Source organism: Camelus dromedarius, chromosome 3 (assembly GCF_036321535.1).
Source record: "Camelus dromedarius isolate mCamDro1 chromosome 3, mCamDro1.pat, whole genome shotgun sequence".
Classification (NCBI taxonomy): domain Eukaryota; kingdom Metazoa; phylum Chordata; class Mammalia; order Artiodactyla; family Camelidae; genus Camelus; species Camelus dromedarius.
Genome location: NC_087438.1, coordinates 66,907,992 through 66,933,627, shown reverse-complemented (window position 1 = coordinate 66,933,627; position 25,636 = coordinate 66,907,992). Strand labels below are relative to the sequence as shown.

Below are 25,636 nucleotides of genomic sequence, written 5' to 3'. Positions count from 1 at the left end.
GAGCTTTATCTCATCTGTCACTTTCAAACAGCTGGCACACAGTGCATGTATAACTGTGTCCAGAAGGATTGTGAGACTGCGTATGGGCTAAGCAGAAAGATACATGATCATAATCAATTAGCAATGTTTAAAATAGGCACCAACTGTATCACAGCACATACATTAGGTTTTTGTCACTTTTGCTTTAGAATACAGGACTGACATGGCCTGATCTTTCGTCACACATTGAAAACTTTCCACTCAAGGGCCTAAAAAAGTTTTTCATTGTTGATTATTTTCAAGATCCTAACAAAGATCCAAGGTCAGCTAAGGCATCATCCAATGCAATTGCTCATTTTTTCAATTCAATTTTTTTTAGTACAGAAATGATAAGATCACTTAAAATATTTTATCACGTGGAATTAATCAGGATTTCAGAGGTAATCTATCTTATGAAACACTCAAATGAGATATATAACACTTTTTGGTATGGCATGCTGGAATGGGATGGCAATGTAGTATTTTTTTTTTTTAAGTCTTCCTTTATCTCTCTATTATTTTGCACATATTTTACCTATGGTATGCTCTTATTAACCTTTCTAACTATATTCTTCCCTTTCCTGGAGGAGGGCAGAGCCATTTTGGAAGCCACCAGGAGGAGAGACACACTGAGTTAGCTGTTTTAGAACCCTGCCTCCAGATGAGCAAGCACCACCTGCAGCTGTGCGATAAAACAAATGGTGCTTCTTGAAAACATAATCATTGGGAGGCAGGCAGCAGCTGTTAAAATTGAATCACCACTGCTCCGTCCAAAGGGAAGGACATTTTAACCATCAGTCTCTCTAAATTGATATTTAATTACCCTCAAAGAGGAGAAAAATATGAAATTGCTCTTCAGAACTCCTTACGAGCCCTACCTGAAGTTTCACAAAACAAGTTCATTGCAGTTGTCTCAACAGTAGCTGTGTGAGCAGAGGTTCAGGAGAAGTAAATCTGTGGTTCCTTTTAGTCAAAGTTTGGCTTTAACCAGCTCTATAATCAGTTATATTGTTGACCCTTTTCTAAAAAACTAAATAAGATTTTAAAAAAACCTACTAAAAATATTTTTGAACACTTTCTTATGATTTAGAATATAGTGTATTTTTCTTATCAGAGAATGAAGTGTGAGAAAATGGGGGAAAGGATGGAGATAGAAAGAAAGAGAAAAAAGAGAGAACAAAGTTGAGACAGGGTTTCTTATCTCAGGCTGGCTCTGAGGAGAACTGCATAAATTACCTGAAATTGTAGGCAAAATTTGGCATTTGTGTGTATTAATATGTATACATGCACACATGTGAGGGATATTTTGTGGGTAAGTATTAGCCCTTCAATTGAAAATCACTGTTCTATAGATTGAACCCTTATCCAGAGAGGGTAAAGACGGTTTCCTTATCGTGAGTAAGTTCTGGAACTGCCAAGTCCAGCCTGAGGCCTGGGAAAGAGCAGGGGCCAAGGGGAAATGGATATTAACTAAGGAACGTCACAAGTTCACCCAGAGGCAGCCCTGATCCCAAACACATGATTATCAGCCCTGGAACCAAGGAGGAACCATGGTGGCCAAGGCAGGCTTTTCTTGGGAATCAGTGACATATGACTACGTCCCTCCTTCTCTGTGTTAAGAGAACAGCTGGTGTGCCCTGAAGAGGCCCTGACAGTGAATGATAGCCCAAGGACAAGGCACCAGCTGAAAGCTGGCTTGGCTGCAAATTACAGTATAATGGCAGAGTGACTTCTGCTGCGAAGTGATATGCATCAGAGCCCACCAACAATGCACGTTCTGTAGGGCAGGCATTTGTAAGAGAAGGAAACCAGAAATACTGCATTTTTAAATAATATAGAAGATTCACCAAAGGAAGAGAAGACAGGGAATTTATAATGTCTGTTTTTAGGTTATATTGTATGAATACCCATTTTGCACCCAAAGAAGTAGATCTATATCAAATTTGCCTCCATGTACTTGCTAGTTGCTCATCCTTCTGTACTCCCACAGTAAACTCATTACTCTACTATAAGAACTATATAAACGCAGTGCTTGGATATATATTTCATTAAATTGTGTGTTTATAATGCTTGGTATGTTTTCCCAAAGATCAGATTACTGTGGCTATCACATCAACACTCCAGCATTCTAAAAATCTCGTATACGTGTGTGTGTACATATATATGTATATAATCAAATCTTTAATTGTTTTAGGAAATGTGCAAATGACTGAAACTTGTAGAAGAACTCTCATCATGTGAAACATCAGAGAAGAAGTCCAATAAGAGCTAAGTGAAATTCTGTGACAATGGAGACAGAAAATGCTGAAGGAAGAAAACAGTTGGAAAGGGGAAGAGAGATACATGGCAGGATTTATGAAACAGTATTAATAAACAATGGAGGAGCATAACACAGGGACATATGTTAGAGCTGTCTGCAAGATAATACATTATATTGGCTATAAGATAAACATGTCAAGTAAACAGTATTATTTTATTAATGTAATTATGAATGTCTGCTAGGACGGCATATAGATACAAGGTAATTTCTGATGGTTGATAGGCTCAGTTTGTATTTTCCATCTGATGGTGAATTTCATGGGGGCAGAGACTGTATCTTATTCCTTTTATACTTTCCATTGATTAGTTCAACACTTATCACACAGAAAGCAGTGAATAAATATTTGTTTTTTTTTTTAAAAAGGACGTCTGACGTTTAAAAGTCTTTGTGATCAGCTTGATCTTACAAATGCTTTTTAATTTTCCTCCTCTCCCTATGCATGCCTCCCGCCCTACACATCACTGCCTCAAGAAGGCATGCCAGCATCCATTCTCTTCTCTTGGCCTTCCCCAGGCTGTTCTATATCCATTTATGCTTCAGCACAGCTTATGTCCCACAAAGTCTATGAGGTCTCATTGCCCGCTCTTTCTATATTCATTTCCTTCTCTTTGAAGGTAGAACGCTCACGTTCACTTTTCATTGACTGTTTCACCTGTTCAAGACTCATTTCCTTGCCTAGACTACAAGCTTTTTGTCAGAAGGAACCATACTTCAGTGAAGGTAAATTTCTATGCTTCCCATGTTGCAGAGGACACATTGGATCCTTCATAGACAGATACATGCCAGTAAAGTAGAGAGCACTTCTGGGAAGGAGGAGGAATCTAGTGCCAAGGCAGAAGTGATGCTTAAAGGCTCTGGAAGCATGGCAGGTAGGTGGGGATCCAGACTCAAAGGTTTTCTCAGAGTGTGGAGGTGGTTTCTTCATTTTCAGGGAGCTCACATCTATGGAGATTTGATAAAGCAGGAGGCTGGGCCTCCAAATCCTTAGTGGGGATCATATACTTTGCTGAGTGTGAGCTGGTCTTGAGATGAGTTAAGGCCGTGGGACCCAAGGCCACAACTACAGAGCACGTTTGTAGTATGCAGTAAATAATTGCTCGACGCATGTGTCAATTATATAAGATTTAGAACAAAGAAAATAGAAGTATGCATGTGCTAGAGATACTCTGTAAGCCTAATGAACAAAGAAACTCAGTCTGCACATGTGCTGACAGAAAACAGATAAAAGCAGGACAGGTGCATCATAGGTGCTCATTTCCCGGTGGCAATAAAGTGTTGTTAACCCCATGGTGTCTCCGGCTGAATTCTGTCCGGCGGTATGGCAACTCCTCGTGCATTTTTTCGTTTGGGCCGCTCACCTCCTAGAACCCCACGTCAGCCTCCCTTGGCTGACACTGAGCTTTCCATTCATTCCCTGTCTTAGCAGCTGTAGTCTCAGACTCAACATGTTAAAATTAGATGGGTTTCTCTGATGTGGTTACAACTTTCAGATTTTCTTTCCTTCTAGGGGATAAGTTAGTAGCAGGTAAGTAAACAGAGACATAGACATTTTGTCAGTTTTCTATCACTGTAGAGTTCCTTTATTACCTCTCTCAGCTTCTAGGTAGAGAACATAAAATAATAATAAAGTTGTTCCTATATTTTCATCCGGCATTTACTAATTTGACAGCATTTTCAGTACATGGAATACAAACAAAAAATCTGATCTAGATATTGTGCTAACTTTTGAAGTTTTTTCCCCATGGTTTTTCAAAAGAATTGAGTTCTATCAGTCAACAGATAGTGTTTAGTAAAAAGAAAGAAAAAATGTATTCCTATCTTTGTCAATTAGAAAACTAAAAACCTGCTATATAAATTCGAATCCTTCTGTCCTTGTGAACTCTACTTTGGGAATAAGGCAGACTTTACCCTCCTGAAATTGTAGAATATTTTTGTATAGCTAAGCCATGATGTAGCATTCTTTTACCTTGTTTTCCATAAAAACATCTAATAACCTATTGGAAGAATAAAGAAAGGCAAGATTCAAGATCTATCCCAGTCTGATAGGATTGTTCTACGTGGTAGTGGCTTACTAATAGCTTTATTATTAAACCATGTAAGCGAAAGAAAGCACTACAGCTGAGACAGAACTCAGCCGGATCTGCTTTCAGCATGTAACCAAACCAGAGTGTAGAAACAAGTAATTAAAAGGACACAAAGCCCGTAATCAATTGCGTACCGGTTATCTTTGATTGCTCTTGCAAAGGACAAATTACACACAAGCCTCTTGAAAGCCTGAAGAAAAAGAGGTTCTATTATCTTCTTTTTGAAATCACTTCTCCACAAAGACAAGGGCATCCCTATTCCAGATCTCTTGGTTTAATTAAAAGGACACAAACATCAGATGATGTTGCAGCATATCGAATGTTTCCCTGTCAGTGCAGTGGAGTGAAAGAAGAGCAGGGGGAGGGGGGAGAAGGGGGAAGGAAGGCCTGGGGGTGGGGGTGGGTTGGAAGAATTTCTTTTTCATAAAGACTGGCCTTTTTCACTCTGACCATCTGTTTTCTCATGGTGAAAAGCCCCATTGCTGGTATCCTGGCATAGCTTTGCATGTCTTTGTGCTTGAGGGACATTCAATCTTGCATCTGATACAGGCTGATCTGTGACACTTCCTAACAAATGAGGCTTTGTTCAAACAAAGAGACTCCCTGATAGGAACTGTAAACTTGGAGCTTGATACCCTGTTGGAAAGGCAGGCTATGGCTGAGGTGGCACAGGAAATTCTCTCTGCAATGCAACAGAGCCGAAGGAGGTCACACCCCCGTGCACACATACACTCTTTCAGATCTTCCCAGACCTCCTCTCATTTCTGTCTCCCCTTCGGATATGGCAGCTCTAGAGCACAGCTGCGTTCAGACCTGGCAAAAATGGGACCATGTCCATTACAGGCTGAAGCTCACTCTCAATAACTATGGCACTTATTGGTATAGTTTCTTCACTTCACACAGCACTTTCACAATCATTAATCCATTTGATACAATAACCTCGTAGGCCCACTCCAAACATGATCATATTCAAGATAACTCTTTTATAAATACTAATAATGCCAATCGCGGCTTGTCTCTTTTCTTCTATATCCTCTGTCTGTCTCTTTTCTTCTCTCCCTTCTCTTTCCCCCAACAGATGAGCTTGAATTTGAGGTTCCCAACTTCAAAACTATCCATCTTTTCACCATGCTATGTTTCTGTGGTCCTTACTACTGAGGCTTAAGCTGTGGAGTAGAAAATGTATAATGAGCTGCTGAATATGGATGGTAATTCAGTGAAAGTAGCAGAGAAAGCCCCAGCTCAGGACAACACTGCTGGCTCTTTCTAGTTATGATTTGGAATCCTGTTAGAATGTAATTAAGCATCTTTAGAAAGAATGCCACTTTTTCTTTTTTTCCCTTAATATGCTGTGTCCTCTCCTTGGCAACCTCCTATACTCTCACTTAAGACCTAGCTGCGGGGGGGGGGGGGGCTTCTGCTGCAGGCACCCCTCCTTCCTCTGGTCAGTTAATTGGTACTTCCTTCACGTTCTCAGCCCACTTTACTTCCCACTCAGCACCAGTATGTAGCACATTGCAGTCTGAACTATTTGTGTCCATCTCCCCTACTAAGCTGTGAACCACAGGGTTGGAATGTGTATTTATTATTCACCCTTGCATATTGCCAGTATTTAATGTAGTGCCTGACCCTTAATAGGCTGCCGGTAACAGTATGTTGAACAAATAAATTTTGTTGGTTAAACACTGATACAGTTGGGAGGAAAGAAACAAGAAAATAAGGCAAAGCAGGGAAAACTGACTTCACACATCTATAAATTTTTCTTTGGCCTGGACCCGTCATTTGGGCTTCAGTATCTCACCACCTCAATAATGTGAAGCAGTGTGTGATTCAGGAATTATGTCAGACCCAGTTTCTTGGTCTTCTGGATCAGTACTTTTTTTTTTTTTTTAACATTTTTTTATTGAGTAATAGTCATTTTACAATGTTGTGTCAAATTCCAGTGTAGAGCACAATTTTTCAGTTATACATGAACATACATATATTCATTGTCACATTTTTTTTTTCGCTATGAGCTACCACAAGATCTTGTATATATTTCCCTGTGCTATATAGTATAATCTTGTTTATCTATTCTACATTTTAAAATCCCAGTCTGGGTCAGTACTTTTTTTAAAAAGATGCTTGAATTGCAGAGAACTTAAGTAACCTTTTAAAAATTCTGTCTCTGATTACTTAGTGACCTATTACCAAATATAAAGATTTGGGGGCCAATAAAGCCCTGGAGTTACAGGAAAGAAAACTTGTCCGGTGGAGCACTTTAACATGAAAATTTCTCGGGAGGGCAATGAACTACAAAAAGAAAAAAAGTGGTTACAATCTCACTTTTTAACTGGATTGTTCAATCACAAGTTTTTTAATGCTTCTGAACCTTGATTTCTCTAGTTATGAAATGAGAATATTAACACTAGCATGCCTCAATGGGATTTTATGAGGATTAACTAAATGTGATTGTAAAACATGTTGGGAACATAAAGTACTGGATAAGATAATTAATATTCATAATTTTGAGACTGGATAGGATTTCAAAAGGTAATGGTGTGAGGTGAGTTGAAACTGCATTACAGTTTTACAGGGAGCAGCTCCAACTTGTTTTGTCCTTTTTCTAATCTCTTTCTCTTCCTTATATGCTGGTAGAAATATAACAGAAAATTAATTAATTAAGGTTTGGTAGCATATTGGAATTTACTTGAATTTTTAAGAGTAACAGTGGTCAGTAGTCAAAGGGTAAAGTAACCATACCTACCCTGTCACTGTAGCCAATTTGAATGTTACCATATAAAACAGGGGAAAGGCCCACAAAGACATCAAGACAAACCTCTTGGCTGTTACTGTCCAGTCACTCATTCAGTTAAAGGTGCCAGTATGACTCTAAGTGATTATCAAAATATGCAGCTTTGGTTGCTGTTGCTATTTTAAGCATAGTAGCAAAAAACCCAACTCTGTTGGCAGAGCAGTGAGCACAACCAGTGGATCTAGAATTTGGGGTTCAACCTATTGAAATGCCAGCGATAACTTCATACAATGGAATCATACTGTGGGATCACAAAGTTAGTTTATCACCCCAGGGAGTAGACATAAATTTAATATGAACCCACTCAGTTTGATTCTGTTTAAAGTAATAGCTGACATGAATGCAGTACTGCCTTGTCCTTTGCATTTTTTTATTCTGTATTATTGCATATGATGCTACTAAAATCCCTATTAAGGAGATAGGAGAGGCCTTAGTAACTAACATACAGACAGGAGAATGAGGCACTGTCCCATGAGTGACCCACCCTGGGCCACCTTTTGCCTTGGCATCAGTGGAACCCTATGTTCTGATTAAGCTTGTCAAACTTTCCGAACTTGTTTATCACATGTGAAAAGGGATTTTTGTTTTTTAAATGAATGGAGCTGGAGAAACAATTTTCCAAGTATTTTCGAAGGGACATTGATTTTTCTTTCAAACTATTTTTCAGATTCCTTTCCTCTTTCCCATTCTCACTGTCAGCCCTGAAGGTCAAATCCTCACCACTTAACATACTAGAGCAGTGGTCCTACTGACATCTGAGTTGGACTCTCAGAGATTCTGATGTAATTAGTCTGGGATGTGTCCTGGGCATTGAGATAATAAAAGTGCCTCTGGTGATTCTAAGCTGTGGCTAGGGAGAGGAACCAATGACCACTGACCACAAGCTCTCCTCCATCCAGCCCATCCTGCAAACCACTCAGATTTAACTTGATAACCATTAGGTTAACTAACTCCACCTTGGTCTTACTAAAAGTACATCTCACATCCATTTTTCCTTTTCTTATTTTCTATTCTTAGTATAGATATTTCATCTTATGTAGTTTGAAACTAAAAATGGAATAGAAGATAAATATAATAAAATTCCAGTGCTAGATAAGTATTTGCCCAATAGTGCTTTAATCATTTCACTCATTCAGAAATTCTAAAACCCTGGCATTGCTAAGTTCTAAAACTCTTTGCTCTAGCATTCAATATTCTTCAACATTTAAAAATCTCATTTTACCTCTCCAGTTTGACTCACCACTACTGTTCTTTCTGTATTCCAAACCTTACCGAACTGAACTATTTGCTCTCCCCACAACGTAGCTCACATCATGCCATTTCTGTGCCTCAGTTCTTACCTTTCCCTCTGCTGAGAAAGCCTTGAGCCAGGTCCAACTCTTTCAATATAAACCATCCCTAATGTGCCAATCAATAAGCCACTTTCTTTCATAAAACTTTTCTGTTTTGATAAAATTGAGTGTAAATCCTCCTTTTTTCTACGCCATAACATTTTTACTTCTACACCTTCTGGTTTGCTCTCTGATTATTCATACATTTTACCCTACTCCCTTTCTTCCTTCCACTATACTGAGAGCTCCTCACTGGCCAAAATAAAGCATGATTAGAGCTGCTTTAGAGTCAGATAGCCTGGGTTCAAATCCTGATTCTACCTCCTACTAGACAACGTGACTTCTAGCAAAGTATTTTCCCCTCTAGGCTTGTCTTCTTATCTTTTAAATACCCCTTCTTACAGGGTTGTGGGGCAAATTAAATGAGTTAACAGTTATGATGAACTTAGAACAGTGCCCTGCACAAAGTGAGTACCCAGTAAATGTTAGCTCTGGTCAGTTGCTTGCTTTATCTTGACGGAGACTAGGGCAGTATCTTGTACATTTTGAGCACTTAAAATATTTGTCAAATGTACTAAATTCTTTGGAGCTTGAAAAAAATCCCAAATACCCAAACTATAAATACTTGATAGTTGATAATCTTCAAGTCATTTTTACACCTACTTGAAGGAGCATGTGGGCCAAAGTGACCTGATATTTTGTTTGAAAAAATGGAAAACATAATTTCTGACAGACTTGGTATCTTGTGTTGAAATTCTTTATTTCCATAGTTAGTGCTAGAGAGTCACCTCTGTGAAATGCCAAAACTGTCAATCATAGTGATTTACTGCACACTCAATTCCACAGACATTTTTCAAAAATAGTTGAAAATCCAGAAGCCATTGAAATTCTTTATCTAAAAACAGGTATGTGCAAAGAAACTAAGTAGGCAAATTATGTATTCTGAGAACAACACTTCTCAATATAGATTTCATTTAATAATATACACTTCACAGGTCTTTGGAGATAAGACTATAAATATGACCGTCACATTTAACCAATAAATATTTTAACATCAGCACATCTTAAACTCATATGCATTTACATCTCAGACGCCATAAAACTGAACTGCCCTTTAGTTTTCAAGACAGAAAATAAGAATAAATAAAATGATCAAGTCAATGGCAAGTGTGACTATACAACCAGTTATTTGGGGTTTTCTCCCTCCTAAGTTGGCTTTTGAAGTGTCTGAAGTGACTTTTTTTGAAATTAATAATTAATCTCTTTTAAGGTGTTCTTTTTGCAGGTGGTGAGGGCAGTCAATGTTAAAGGGAAAAAAGATAAGAATAGAGGACAAGTCCTGTCTGTTGGAGGCAAGGTGTTTATGAGATAAAAAGACACCACAGGGATCAAATTGTGTGGTACTTCTCCCCTAGATGTTAACATGATCTTTATCTTCAGCCATTTCCCAGAAAACCCGTTGTCAACGAATTAATTCTGGAGATAATGTTTGTGCAAAGGAAGTAGAATAGTAGAAATCTGAAGTAACAGTTTATAGCTCTAGAAAGAGGGAGAAATACAAAGAAAGTGAAAGGGAGAAAGAGACAGAGGTTTTAGAGTCAAGAAAGGCTTTTCACAGTGATGCTGAAGATAGCTTATCTTCCAGGAGTTACATATTGAGAATGGCATATGGGAATTTATTTTGTTTTGGGTTTTTCATAATTAGCATTTTTCGTGTTTCCTAAGTTCTTTTTGTTCAAAGAATTTATTCATGAGATTAGACTTAGATCAGCTTTGGAAGATCCAGCATTTATACTTCTGGATGGGGTATTTTTCTTTTTAATCAAATCCTTGTATATACAGGGCTCATTATGTGCCGGGCCCTGTGCTCTAAGTTTTACTAAAATATAATTACTAACTTAATCCTCAAAATAGCCCTATGAGGTTGATACTTGTATTATCCCCATTACACAGATGAAGTAATTGAGGCCCAGAAAGGTTAAATATCTTGCCCAAGGTCATAGAATAGGGCTAGGAATAGGACTTGGGCTCTTTGACTCTAGAGTCCAGATTCATAAAGACTGAGTTATGCTGCTTTGGAAGAAAAGACAATAGCAATCAGACCAGAATCCCTGCTGCAGTTTTAGCATTTTGTTGTCTTCCTGTGATTCTAAGCAGTACTCCCTTTTGAGGATACTAGGAGTTAATGGTGCTAACCTGAGAAAGGGGGAATTAATCAAAAATGTGCAAAGGAACACCAGGAATTTAAATTGACTATAAGGTTAGTTTAAAAGCCTCAAAGAGTTTTGGTCTAGGGCCTGCATTGATCTACAGTAGGAGCTGGTGGCTCAGGGAAAGGCATACAGTGAGTGTGGATGTGCAGTCTTATGAGAAAGTGGCAAAGGTATAACAAAACAAGTAGAAGAGACAGCACTAACAGCCAGAAGTGTCTGAATTCAGGAAGGACATTGTGGTACATCAGAGGTTGTTTTCACATATCCTAAATACCATCCCCTCTCTCTAACCTTCTCTAAAGTAGAAAAACTATTATGAAGATATTCTGTAGAAGACAACTGTCTAGAAGTTTAGATTTAAATCCTCATTCCACAACTAACTGGCTTTATGACTTTGGTCCAGGTACTACATTTTTCTTTATCACAGTTTTCCTATTGGAAAGAGGGTTAATAATAGTGCCTACCTCAGGGTTCTTGTGAGAATTACATGAGATACTCTCTGTGAAACACTCCCAGCACAGTGGGTACTCAAAAGAACTTTTTGACTTTTTCTCTCCTTCACAACATCTGATGTCATGAATACAATTTTGTATTCCAAAATATTTATCTTCTACTGGCTGTGTGCTGGGATATACAATGGTAAATAAAATAAAGCCCTTGCCTTGGGGAGTTAAAACATATCCATGAACCAAACAATAAGTGCAAATATTTGTTACATGTTTATACAAATAAAGTGAAATACTGTAATAATTTCTGATCAATTTCCCAGAGCAAAAAATAAAGTCATAAAGGTACATAATAACTTGATAAAATACACTAACTGTTCTCTGCCATGTGTGTCTCTGTGACATTTCTGGTGGCGTGGTGGATGCTGCCAGGTGCAGGAGGAGGGTTCTGCATTGGCATTGGCAGTCTGGGTGCTGGATGTCACACAGGATAGGCATAGGCGGAGTTGTCTTTCAGATCAGCAGGGTCTTTCTACTTGATTATGCCCAAAGGGTATCAAATACCCCTTTTAAAGGGGAGGCATGATGGAAGAAATGGGTTTACAGCTTCCTTAACCAATGTAACAAGACTGTCTCTGAGGTTTCTAAGGTCTAAATTGTAATTCCTGGGTAGCATGTCACAAAGGTTTTTTTTGTACCTTTTTTTTAAAAAGCTTCAATTTCAGTTTGTGTATGCCAATATGCCACATACTCTATAACAAGATATGATAAGTTAATTTTAAATATTTAATGCAACCTTTATTTTATGCAATCTTAGCTTCAGGCTGACAACATCCTACACCAAAGCCTCCTCATGTGCCTTCCCATTTTCTACGTGAGACCCTCTCCAAAGCCACAGCTCCTGCTCAGCCGATGGACAAAACCAGCCCAGGAACATCTGGATGTGAATGCCCCAGGTGAGCTGGTATACTCAGTGTCCCATCCTTCCAATGGAACAATTGTTGGACCCACTCTCTATGCTTTCAAGGGTCTGGCTGAGTTACACCAAACACATTTATGTATATCTCTATCTCTCTATCTGTATTTCCTCCTTCCTTGTTTCAGTCTCCTTGCTCCTTCACTCTTGCTTTTGAAGTCAACCCTAAAAACCTGCATCCAATGCATCAAAGTCCTCGTCTTAAGTTTTGCCTGGAGAGAGTCCATATTAAGACATAAAATCTCAACACCCAGGTGATTAATAGTCTCAAACTAGTTAGATAAAGTGAGTAAAGGGAAGTGGCTAGATTAGGAAATCTGGGTGCTTCACTAAGTGAGACTAAGATAGAAATCATCAATGGAATCTCCTTTCAGATCAATTAACACAGAGACCTGCAAGGTAGCACAGAAGACAGACAACTTCTAAGAAAAAATCCTTTAAGTGAACTCTTCCTATTGAGAGGTGTTCAGTGGCTACATACTTCTGTAATAAGAGCAGGAATATTATGTTTTAAATACATGAAAAGAAAAATTTAAACATTTTTCTCCTCAATAAACAGTTTAAGTTCTAACTGAAGCTGTGCTAAAAGGACTTAAAGACATATGGGCCACTTTCACTTAGTTTGAATCAGTAAGACCGACATAATGGCCTCATTCTTCTTTAGCTGGTTTATGACAGCTGCTTGTGTTAGAATGTCAATGAAAGCCTGCGACAGCAATATAAAAGCTATTATATTGATTGTGACATAAGCTTTGAGCCGATTAGAAGAAAAGTACACAGTGCAAAGTATCATTCTTATCATTTTATAATCATTATAAAAAAGACTACAAAGATTATCACTAGCAAAGCTGTTTACATCATGGTGCATAAAACTGACACCTATATAACCCAAACTGATGCAAACGACAGAAGTTAAAGACAGAGCAAATACACCTGCTCTGAATTAAGAGAATAATACGATGATAGGGTCCTTTCTGAAAAGTGGTCTATATAATTTTGCATCCCCAAATTTCAAGTTCTCAATGAATATGACTATACTTCAGTTTTATGTTACCACTGGTGAGCTTAAAGAATTCCATTTTAGATCCATTTACTGGCTTTCCCTGTTTCAGCTGTAGTGATATCCCTCTTGACATGCATAATGCATTTTAGATTGCATATGACTCTGAGGGCCATGCCAACTTTTAGAAAAACGATCACCCTAAAAATGATAATCAGTACTTTTGATAGTCCAGGTTTGTGGGACCATCATCAGAGCAAAATTAGAGGGCCTAAATAATTCAATGTCATGGAATTTCTCTTGGAATAAAACCAGAAACTGAATTTGTCCAAAAGCTCTTGCAGCCTCTTGAAGTAAATTGGCAGAAGAGGAGCTGTTCTCTGAACACTGTGGGGAAATCTGGTCAGTGTCATGAGACTGTCATTCCTCTTAAAAGTTGCTGGAGACCTATGTTCATTCTCTGTATTTCATAGCTGTTTGAGAGTTTACCTGAGTGTTGTTTATGATACGGAGATGTATGAGGTAATGAAGTTGACAGAAAACTGCCATGTGACAAATGACCTGAGAATTGTTAAATGTTGCAGTTCAGTTCACTTCAGATGTCTTTGCTGTAAACAAATGAAATTCTGTGGAGCATGCCTCTTAAATGGACAGGCCTATTTGTCTCGTAGGATATGACAGACATTACTCACTAATAATGCTGGTCCTTCAGTCCTTCTGGGAGCAAGGGAGGATTGCATGTCTTTGCCCCATTAAAGTTAGACAAACATCTAACATGCTCTGACCAAGAAAATGTGAGGTAATTCGTGTCACCTGTGACCTAGAGCGCAGAACAGTGTGTGTGGTTCTCTTTGTTTTCTTCACCTTAATAAACCGTGAAGGCTTTTCCGAGATAGCAGCATGTAGGAAGCTAGGGCCTCTTATCTACCTCTGTCTCTGAGTGACTACCATAAACCACGTTCCCCCCACTGACCCATACAGGTCATGTGATGTGCATAGGAAATAGGTCCTTGCTGTGTTAAGTCACAGAAAGGTTGGTGTTTTTTGTTATTGTATAAAACCCAGCATATCCTGACTAATGCATGGGGTTTGTTTTAAAAGGCACTGTTTATATGAACCAGCCACCTGGGATTGGAAATAGCTCTGCTGTACAGAATACATGGGTGTAATGTTTAATCAACGATAACTCAACCTTGATTAAGATTATCCTATGTGCAACCTCCACGTTTACGACAAGATAACATCCCAGGAGGAAAGATGGCAATCCAAGTTAGTGGCTATTGCAAGTGATAGGGAAATAATAGGTACTCAGAAAATGTTATTTGGATTGAGTCAGGTTACACGAGAAAGCAAGTGTGTAAGGAAGGAGGTTTTCTTGGCCATATACCATCTTGAATCACAGAGAAAAAATATAGGGGAGAAAGACAGAGTCATGGTAAGATAAACAAAGGCATCACAGGCTACAGGAGTGATACGTATATAGATACAACGTAAGGTTCAGACCAGAAAAATGGGGATATCCTGACAGAGCCAGTCCTGAGTTTGAGGGAAGATAAAGCTCGCTGCACAGGTTTCAAAAGGATTTTGAGAATGGAAGCTGTGTCTACACGATAGCAAACGTCTGATCAAGCTCCATATTTGTTTTACAGACCTGACTGACTTTTTTTCTATCAAATTGATTAATCGGTATTATATAGGCAGAGTAACTTTGTTTTTTTCTCTCAGAGAGTTGTGTGTCATATCTAATCTTACGCTTTATCTCACAAAGGTTGGTAGTATTTTTATGGTTAAAAAGCTTTTTTTCAATATCATCAAATTTTATAAAATCAAGAATATATAAGAACTTTCAAAACTTTTGTATTTCCCTTTTTCCACTTGTAATTTTTTAATGTTTGGGTTCCCTGAAGGATGGATGTTCCATGAGGGCAGGGGTCTATTCACCACAGAGTCCCCAGGACCTAGTATATTGCCTTGCTCACAGTAGATGCTCACTAGCTTTTGAGTGAATGTATGAAAATGCATATCAAGCTTCTAAGCTTTTTTGATATGGTGCTACTTTATCTTTCTGGTCTTATTCCTGTTAGACCCCCTCACATACCTTGCCCTCTGGTCAAACATCTGCATATAAGCCTCATCCCACCTTTGTTCTCTGGCTCAATCTCTTTTCTCAATATATCCACATCTCTCTGCCTGATACTAACAGATAACTTTTATGGCTAAGCACATTCCATATTATTTTGCCGTTCTCTAAAATAAACAAAACTGTACAGTAGGTACTATCATTAGTAATAAAACCATCACACAGACGAGGAAAATAAGACTTAGAAAGGTAAGGTATCTTACCTTTCTGAACCCCACAGATCCCCAACCACAGGGTTGCTAAGGTCTGCCCCCTTATAGAGCCATTGCTCCTAACTGTCTGGCTTACTGTCAGCCCCTGTTGTTCTTCTTTCAAGCCTCATTCAAATACTACTTCCTCCATAAAACTTTTTTTTTTTTATTATGTTGATATTCACTGACTCTCTTTTGTTCCAAACACCTGTTACCCTGAAACTCAGTGCCACCCTTTTCATCCTTACTCGTTCTGTATATATTTCATGTGTATTAATTTTATGTCTATAATGAGACCTTAAAGTCTCAAATAGAAATTGAGCCCTACTTCTTTTGTATATTTCAGTATCTACCACAGTAGAGATGATCAAGAAAAACTTCCTAGATAACAAGTTGATAAAGAACAAAATAATGTTAAATTTGAAATATATACCCCGGAATTTTCATATAGAAATTTTCCTCAAGGCAGAAGTCTGACAAAGAAAGATCTAGCTTTTGCTTTTGACATCCTTTATTTAAAAATTAAGTTTAGTTAACTTCCTGTCATTCAGAAACTTAATACCCTATCTTCAGATCTGGAATTGTTAGAGATAGTTTGGATAAAATAGGCTGCCTTTTCAAGATGAGGCAAAAATTATTATTTCCAGTCATGAAAAGTGTTTAGGAACAAAGGAATCAGCTAACAACTTGTGACTGGTGCAATCAGAGAAGCCGGAGATTGGGGTGTTTATTTTTACACACTGGGAAGGAAGAAGCAAGGATTAGCCCCCAAGTTTGACACCTTGGATGAGCTCAGTGGTTTTGCATCATATCGCATGAACATAATGCCTCTCTTCATGCCCCCACAGAATCAGGCAGAGGCACAGAAGGAAGCCCGAGGCCAGAGCTCTGAGCATAAACTGGATCTAAGCCTTAATAATTGAATCTGATCATACAGACAACGCAGAACAAGTGAAAAAGTGCCAAACTTGTCCGTGTGAGTTTCTTTGTAAGTTAAAAATAAACTAGAACAATTAAGTATTCAGATTATGGAAAGGTAACGAAATTGAAGCTAATTTAAGTAAATGATTCATTATTCCAAAATACATAAAACTACTACAAACTTTAGCTTAGCTTGTGAAAAAGGAAAAACAAAATAAATGGAGCCCTTGCTTAGGTTTGATTTTCTTTAACTTTATTACAAGATATTCCACCATGGCAACTTAAATCACAGATTCAAATTTAGACCAAGTAAGGAGCAAACAGCAGTTGTTACCTGATGACTGTTTTGTGGCCTATGTAAAACAAAGTCACAATTTAAGTTCATTATCAATGTAAAAGTGTCCATTATAACTGCTGATGCTTTAGGCTGAGGCCTCAAATAATTTACAGATTGGGTGACAGTATAATCTTATATATATGCATGTCTTAATGGGAAACAAAAATTTTTTTTTATTATGAATTGACTCACTTAAATATCACAGAGTCTGTGTTGAGGACATAACACATGGGAATTGCTAAACCAGGCCAGATGCATGGTCCACTTTGGCCAGTACTATCTTACTAACAACACTTGAAAGATAATGCCATGGGAGAGAAGCACAGGCTTTCCTAGCTGTAATTTATGGTCACTCATTAACTTGCCAAAACTTTTGAGGCATCATTTACTCTTGTCATTATTATCTGCAAAGTCAATACCTGTTATTCCTACCACCTTTTTTGATTCACAGGGTATCAGGATGGGGATGGTTACTTGCCTTGAGGGACTTCTCTATAATAAGTTTTCTAGGTTTACCCCTACCTCCACCCTTCTATCCCTTCCCTAGTTCTGTCTCCTTGACCTACTGTTGAGGTTCAGATAACCTTGCAGCCAAGGCAGCTTGTGTTTAGAGAATTTATTCACACTTCATATAAATGTGTAGCTCTCAATTACAACAACTCTCAGGCTATGTGGTCTTCATAACTTCACATTTTACGAATTTAATAGTCCCCATGACTGTTGTTCATTCTAGCTGTCCTTCTCAAAGCTAGACCTTCTCAAGTTCTCTTTCTATAAAATTATTGAAATGGAGTGCTATCATATATTTCAGGCCCCTTAATAAGAAGTCCAGATAAAGTTACATGTGCAAGAGACTGACTGGGGGAATGCCTGTGAAGTATAAAAGGGGAGATGGAGCAGAAGTAGGCATGGAGTGCCTCAGACCACGATGCAGGTGTGACATCTGGAAAACAGGGAAGGAAGGAAGATCTGGTAGGAACAGCCTCACACTGCAGTGCAGTTGGGAAGAAGTCATGCTCAGGTCAGATCAAAAGTAGCCCATTGAAGAGGTTCCCTGTGGGGTAGGAATGGTGCAACTCTGGCATCCCTACTGTGCTCCACCATTGCTAGCAAGTGTCCAGGGAGAACATGGCCTCAGCGTGAGTGTTGTGGTGGATCCCAGTGGGTAGCAGCTGAGCCTGTTACTAAATACACTCAGAGCAGATTCTCTCTGGAAGGGGGATATGAGTAGCTCACCTCCACAGCTTCCATAATCCACTCTGTGCTGCACAGATCCACTTCTCCATCTGTGTTTGGGGCTCAGCTTCTCCACAGTTGTTGGGATTCCTCTTTCTGGGGGATAAATTAGAAGATGGTGAGGGGGAGGGTATAGCTCAAGTGGTAAAGAGCATGCTTAGCATGCACGAGGTCCTGGGTTCAATCCCTAGTACCTCTTCTAAAAAGTAAATAAATAAACTTAATTACCTCCTCCTCCCACCACAAGAAAAAAAACCTAAAAAAACAAAAAAACACAAACAAACAAAAAAGAAGATGGTGGTTAGTGGGATGAACAACAGCTACATTGCTTCATTTGGCCTCCGGTCTGCAACTGGTACTTATTGTCTCACTCCTCCACTGTTCATTCAAAATGTACCTCATTCATAGCTATCTTCTTGGTAAGTCTTTGTAGTTAGCCTGGTGGTGTGACCAGACCTTCGTTCCAGGTGGGTCTGAGCATCTGTTATCAATCCTTTCTTAGGACAGGGTTGCTGTATCTGTGCACTCACAACTGGGCAAGGGAGTATCAAGAAAGACCCAAGTAGATCACCTAGATTCCACATGTCCCCACTCATCCTCATTAAGTCAAAGCATCACTAGCTCCTCCTGCTGATGACGGTCAATTCCCTTTACTATGTTGTGTGGGTTTCCATGTCTGGATCAGGGACTCTGTCAGTGACTGGACAACGGCCTTGGCTGGGGATCTGTGGGCAGGTAAAACAAACTCACACTTGAAATCAGTATTTTTCTCTGTCAGGACAAACTGTCAGTCCTTTCAAGATACAACAGACCCAAAGTAGTCAAAATGCCTTCAAGTGACTTGCTGGTCTCCTGGTAGAACAGTGCTATAATGGGGATTCAGCACCGATGGCAAGTTGGGCATTCAGAAATGACAGTAACTTAAGTAGGTCTGCAGAAGTATGAGTCCATCTTTCTTCTCTGTGTAACTTCCAATGCTGCAACTTTGGCATCACTGAATTTTTAAAGAATTTATCTCCCACCTTCTTGAGTGCAGGTATCTAACCAAGGCCTCCAGTGCTCTAGTCATCTCTTGCTCATCTTGCCTGATAAGCATGAAGTCATGGCTGTAATGGATCAATGTGATTTTCTGTGGGATATCTAGATAGCCCATATTGCCTTGAATCATAACACTATGATAGAAGGCAGGAGAGTTATTGTAATAGAGTTATTATAGCCTGAGAATAAAACTGTACATTCATGTAAAAGACACGAATATTTTTGTCTATTGCATGTAAATGCAATTGTGTCTGATCTTTTTTTCCTAACTGAGGTAGAAAAGAGGCCTTATTAATATCTTCTAGCAAGGAAATCATTTTGGTCTTTCAGACATAATTATGGTACTACTAGATTGAGCTTCTGGTAAAAATATAACATTTCTCCCTGATCTATCCAGTTTCTGCTGGGGCCAAAGTGGTAAATTACACAAAGGTATGGTAAAGAAAACAGACTTAAAACATTTATATTTTTAATGACAGCAATAATCTTCACCGTCCTTCCATGATATAACATTGTTTAGATTTACCTTCTTGGCTGAGGTGGGGGCAGTTTTAAAGGCCTTCACTTAGCTTCCCTCACTATGATAATGACTACCCCACAATCCATGATCCAACGTGAGGGATATTCTAACTCTGAATCCTAACTGTCAGAGCAAATGACTACTTGATATGTCTGTAGACTAAGTGGTTGGGACCACTACAGTGGATAATTTCCACTGTACTAAGCTAGATTTCACCAAAGATTCCATTTGTTACCTGGACCCCACTCTAATGATGGTTTTATAACGATGGTTTGGACTACTGGAGGTTTGGGTCTCCAAAAGTCCAATAGTCTTAGAATGTTATATCCAGTAGTCCTTAAAATGTTGGATAATACTCTTTTTTCAGTAGTCATTCATCTAAGTAAATGGCCATAGGTTCCTCTGTGGAGGAACTGAGTGAATTTTTAACATGTAGACGTGTCATAGTGTTGTAAGATCTTTCTTCTTGAAGACCCATTTTAATCAGTGAATTCTATTTGTGAAAATTGACCCAGATTCAGGAAATGGAAAAGGAATTGTGACTTTTTATTGGAGTGACTGCCCTCAGCAACCTGCTCTTTCATTGTTGTTAGATACTGAGGAGCATTACTGCTGTCAGGCTATTTATCTCCTAGGGTGTGACCGCCTATCAACCATCTTCACAAGTCTTTGTGGGTTAACGCCCTGTGGCTGTTTCTCCACCTTTGCCAGCATTATGATAACTGTGGCCCCATGGTTTCTGGCCATTAAGTGCCATCTCCTGGCCTCACTGTCCTCTTGGCTTTTAATGAGCCAGGCCCAGTAACCATCTTCCCTAATGTCAGCCTGGACTACAAAGGTGGCCACCACTGAACTTTGTAAGGCTAGTGCTCCCCTCCCCAGTGCATTCCTGGTGGCCTTGGTGAATGCTAGGTCTTCTGAGCCATTTCCTGGAGCATAATTCTGGGTTGGATGTTCATTCCCCTATGTCTACATCTTAAGAGTCTTTCTATTCCATCCTCTACTAGCTGCCATGTTAATTCAGGTGTTTCAACTTTGCTCTGTATGGGCCACTACTTTCTCCAGGCTTCTAAACATCCCTCTAGCAGTGAGCTTTCCCTTTTTCCTAGGGTTCTTACCAAGATATTAAAACTGTGTGACAAGAAAATGTCCCTAACTCAATGAATTATTGTTCATTCAGTCTTATGTTCAGGATCCCTTGACCAAGTACCCTCACAATTCAATTCCAGGAGACTCCTCTGCTAGTCCATGCCTGTTAATTCTTGCTGTTTCTTTGGTATGTGAGGTATTTCCTGCCTTATTTGGCCTGCGTATCACCAGCTGGATTATGATGGGATCACCAGCTCAGACTGGTGGCCAGGAGAGGGAGTGAGAACAACTTCCAAGGGGCACTTGTCACTTTGCAAGGGAGAGGCCTCTGTGGCATCACGTATACAGGATAAGTGCCATCTCTCATGAGGGGATGTCATTTCTGCAAGCTCCATGGTTTCAGGAGTCTGCAGAGTCCCAGTCCTTAGGCATCTATCCAGTTCTTCTCATCCCTTATCTCAGTGCCTTAACTCTTCTCAACCTATCCCTGACCTTAGCATAACAGACCTTCCAAGGCTGGTCATTTAAATGATTCTGGAGTTCCGTGACCCTACCTCTTGGGTCCTGTGCTTACTCCTCAGCTGTGTCTGCATTTGCACTGCCCAAGATGAAGGCTTCTTCAAAAGCTATCAAAAATGCCCTCTAGCTCACATACTTAGCATTTAACTCTATGTTAACTGACTTAACTTTCTCATTGTCCTTCTGCAGAGTGTCAGTGCAACCCAGTAGTAATCAGCCAAGGGTATCAATGCAACTTAGTAGTAACTACCCAGTTCTGCTGTCCTTACTGGCATTTTTTTCACCATACATTTCAAACACATGAATTATTGCACCATCAAAAGTATTTCCTTCCTGGGTCACCACTTGTGAAATTTTTAGTAGTTGGGCTCCCTCCTTGTGCCAGAGACTATCTTTGCCTCCTTCTAGATGAGCGATAAGGGATCTAGTCCACAGACCTCATCTCAGCATGTTTTATTGGATCACTTCTAGTGTTAGAGCAGGCAGATAGCTAGATACGAGCAGAGAAAAGGGGATGCATGCCAAATGGCAGGAATTGGGCAAAAATGAAGAGGGGCAAGGAGGCAAATGCAGGAAGCCATACATCATATAAACAACAGGGGTCCCTGGGCAGAGAAAGAGAAGCAGGAGCCTCTGGGCTTCTGGTCACACATTTTGGGATGACAAGGGCCCTGGAGGTCAACAAAGAAAGGTGGGAAAAGGCAGAAATCTCCCGTGTCCAAATGTTGCTTATTATGCTCTTATTTCAATAAAATTAGCCTTGCAGATTAGAAGTACCCATCATGCACCGATGCCATGAAACTTCTGATCCAGACTAAGTAAGGACAAACATCCCTCCTCTCTTCGGGAAAGCAGAGTTAAGATGAAACTCAGGGAATATGACCTCAAACCCTTCCCTCCCCAATGAATATTCTGCCCATTCATTTTTACACTCTATATAACCAACTTGCCAAAGAAACTCAGTATAGCTGCTCACCTGAGCCGGCCAGCTCTCCCCCTGAGAGTGTACTATCTATCCCTAATAAACCCCCACTTTACTTTCTAAACCTCCCTGTCTTGCCTCTGAAATCTTTCTGTGGTGAGATAAGATAACAATCACTGACAAAACTACTACCAACTATGTCAACTTGGGACGCAGATGCCAATATGGAATTAGATGCATAAGAGTTTTATTTGGAGAATGGTTCACAGAAGATAAAGAGGAGAGAGATCAGGATTATGCAGGATTGTGATGCATGTCTGATTCCTGTAAGGGAGTTACAGAAGAAGGAGGATGGGATGAAAAGAGCCTCATGTTGTGATACAGCTCTGAGAAGGCTTTGGGCAGGCTGATAGGTAGCCCCATCCCACTATGGGCAGGAATGGTGAAGCTCGGGAAAAACTTCTGTGCTCTGTTATTGGTCATAAGCAGTCTAGGAATAGAATGATCTCAGTGTAAATGCTACAGTGGTAGATTCAATGATGCAGGACTGGAGTACCCTCCTCACAGCAGATTCTCTGGAGATCCTCAGACCTCAGCAGGAGATCTGAACAGCACCCTCCAATGGCTGCCTCAGTTATATTTCACGTGTGGATACACCATAATTTTGTACGAGGAAAATAATAATTACTTGATTTCTTCCCTTACATACTAAAATTGCCCAATTATATATAATGTTTGGTTCACTTTTAAAACCATGGTAACCTAATGCAAACAACTTCCACCCATTGTAAGTCTTTTTTTTTTTTTTTTTTTGATCAAAACTATTATCTTAGAACTCTTTGTTTTGTACTTATGGTTTGAATTATTTATTGCTAAACGCATTACCTTGCTTTTCTAATATTAAAGTTTATCTAACTACTTATCTACCTACTGTTCTGACTTAAATCATCTTTTCATTGTGTCCCTACCAGTAAAATTTGTGTAATGGGGGCCACATTTATAGCTTCCCATTTATAATGAAGATTTGAAAAATTTGACAAGAATTTCTCCAGTTTCATGCGTACTTCTATAGATTTATCTATTGACTGGCTTTAGACCATTTTGAGATCTCTGAGCAGGATCTTCTGAGAATGCTCCCTTTACACAATAACAGGGGATTCATTCTCTGTGTCAGCTTTGAGTTCCTATGCTGGAAAGACTGACGGCCCACAAGCCTGAAGAGCCTGTGAAGCACATGCCACCTTTTTAAGGGTGGAATTTCCTATACACAGAGTCATGGCTTAAGAAGCAAATTTTGCAGCTGAAAGCTGTCTTACTACCTCAGACTCACCTGACTGCACCATGGATACTTGAAAGGCAACAACGCGTGGTTACCCACAGGGAGGACAACTGCCTTTGGAGAAGCCCTGCTGATATTCTAGATGAACATGGAGAAAACTGGTCACTTAAGTTTTGGCTGTTATTACAAAGTTAAACAACTACTCTCTTTCTACATACTTTTTTATGTATAGCATGACTACTCCCATGAGGCAACTTGTCAACGTACTCCGGATTGTGTGGGGGCTAGCAATAGAATCAGTACCTAGAGGTAACCTGTGCAATCTCTCTCTTTAATGCTAAAGAATTTGACCAGCTTGGTTAGTTTTACTTGGCTGTAAATCATAAATAATTTCTGTTTATGATTGTCCTGTCGTTTCTCCTGACTGTACTTACGTATTTTTTTTTTTAACTTAGGTATCTTCGAAAAGTTGTCTTGTCTAATCCCTCTTCTTCACTTGGGGAGGAAACTTTTCTGGTGCTTGATTTTCACTCCTTAGACCACGTTAGTTTTTGGTTTTCTAAGTCATTCAATCATTCTGATGCCTACCAAGCCCTGTGCTCCCTCCAGGTTAGAATTATCACTGGAAGCACCTGTTTAGTTAGAGTCTATATTTCCCATGTACCCTAGCATCCAGATGAGGCTGTGTGTCTGGTTCTTGCTACTGGAATGGGGCAGAAATAATATGGGTCACCCTCGTTTCTGCTAGCTGAATGCAAAACACAGTAAAGTCCTTGGAGGTGGCATGTTCCCAACATGGATGGAACAAAGCTCTCTATTCCACAAGACTGCTGAAATTTCAGGGTTTATTTGTCATAATTACTGGCATTACCCTAATGAATGCAAGACTTTTAATAAGGGAAGATCTTAAGCATAGCTTTAAGAAATGTCACTGCATTTAGGAAAATCTCTGAGTATGAGTAGGCAGAGTTTGTGATGTTCTACAACAGGTCAAAAAGATGAAACTTTTACATAAAAAATTGAAATAGGGTTGGTATCTCTTTGGATAGAAGTATCACATTTTATAATTAAAATTGTTAAGACTATGTTATAGACAACCAGACCAAATTAGTGTGACTGAGGTTCAAAAAAAACCCCATAGGATTTGGCTGAGCTGCAAAATTAAGTCAAGTTGCAAATCCAGAAGTTTCATTTAACAAAGGATAGTCTGGTGGAAGATGAGGGAATGATTTCGGTTAAGACAGAGGAATTGTGTCAAGAAAGAATATTTGAGTCCATGATTTAGCAGGAACAAATCCAGAAGGGGGCAGTGGGTGAACCAGTAAAAACTGGCAACTATAAACTGGTAAATCAGCATTTTAAGTGCAGAAAGCAAATACCACAGATATGTCCACTTTTATCTCCTATATATCAGTGGACTCTAGCTAGAAGTAAAGATCCAGAAAGCCCCGGACGAAGTAAACAATACTTTTCTCTTGGCACTTTAAATGTTATAAAACACTTTTACATACATTATCTCATGTGTTTTAATAATGTCCCTGACAATTAGAAATGCTGGATAGTGTCATGAAAACAATAAAGATGAAGAATTGAGGCTCAGAGAATATGAGCAATTGTCTATACCAAAGGGCTTCCTGCTAACATTGGCAATAATGACATTTGAGCTTGAGGTCCATGACTCTTAAACTTAAAAAAAAAATTGTTTTTGTAGCTATAGGGAAAGATGTGATGGACATATAGGTCTCATCCAAATGTGAAGAGCCACCTGGGACAATTCATGGAATGATTCAGGGCAGTCCTATCCTTTGCCATGATGAAGCCGAGATATTTGTGGACTAAAAACTTGTGTTTATGAACTCAGGACTAAATTAGCACAAGCTGTGGATAAAGTACTACACAGGTATCAAAGAGATGGGTTGAGAGCTCTTGCCAATCTAATGGGCCACATGTGTCAGAAGTCTTTGAAGGAAATGTTTGGTAACTGGCTCCCCAGGTTTATGAACTAAAGTAATTTTGAATAATGTCACTTGAGGAATAGTACAATAAGCCTTACTTAAAAAACAATGCTTTACAGTTTTAAAAACATTTATTTCACTTTTCCTTATTTATTTCACAAACTCAGTATCTGTTCTGAGGTATGGGATGGTGTTAGGAATATGAATGTGGAAGTCAGTCTCTTCCCTAGAGGAGCTTTGAATTCACTGGGGGATGCAGACAAGTGAACTGACAACATTACCATGAAATCAAGTGCTCTGATGCAGT

General features: G+C 39.2%; 1 protein-coding gene across 6 annotated transcripts in view; it reads right to left on the bottom strand.

The window, feature by feature from the left end:
* RGMB (repulsive guidance molecule BMP co-receptor b) overlaps window positions 1–25,636 on the bottom strand; it is a 242,867-nt gene that overhangs the window by 179,620 nt on the left and 37,611 nt on the right. For all 6 annotated transcript variants that reach the window (XM_064482699.1, XM_064482705.1, XM_031448695.2 and 3 more), the window contains one exon: window positions 18,008–18,103. The gene's annotated coding sequence lies outside the window, so the exon portion shown is untranslated. The remainder of the gene's footprint in view (window positions 1–18,007; window positions 18,104–25,636) is intronic.